Genomic DNA, 511 nt, shown 5'->3' with positions numbered 1-511 from the left:
CGGAAGTGTTGCCGTCTTTAGCATGTTACAGTATGACATTAGTTAAGAATCTCTACATAATACCAGCACTCACCCACGTATCCGGGCACTCGAGATAGTTCGTAAGAGCACAAGGGGCACATGGCCTGATAATAGAAGATTGTTGTTGATCGGCGGTGTTACGATGCAGCGGTCTAATCTTGTCTCTGGCTTTCTTGCCTACTTGCCCACTTACAGGTACTTCAGTAGTTCAGCAGTTAACGACGAAATCATGTTTCGCAAACCTCGTGTTGGAACTTTCGAAGATAATGGAAGGATCCGAACGGTGGGGGATTGCTAGGTGGCGACCGAAGAGCGCGTTCACTACTTTTCAGTCCTGGCAAAGTGATGAGTGGTCATGTAAAATTTACATTTCAAATCTTCTTTAAAGGGATTCTTAGCCTGCGGTGAAACACTTAGTTGTAAATACCAGGTTAAACGATCGACAATCGAGCGCACATAAGATCGACAGTTACTCTTTTTAGTGCCATTG

The sequence above is a fragment of the Penaeus monodon genome, chromosome 4, assembly GCF_015228065.2.
Source record: "Penaeus monodon isolate SGIC_2016 chromosome 4, NSTDA_Pmon_1, whole genome shotgun sequence".
Taxonomy (NCBI): domain Eukaryota; kingdom Metazoa; phylum Arthropoda; class Malacostraca; order Decapoda; family Penaeidae; genus Penaeus; species Penaeus monodon.
This window is presented reverse-complemented; position numbering follows the sequence as displayed.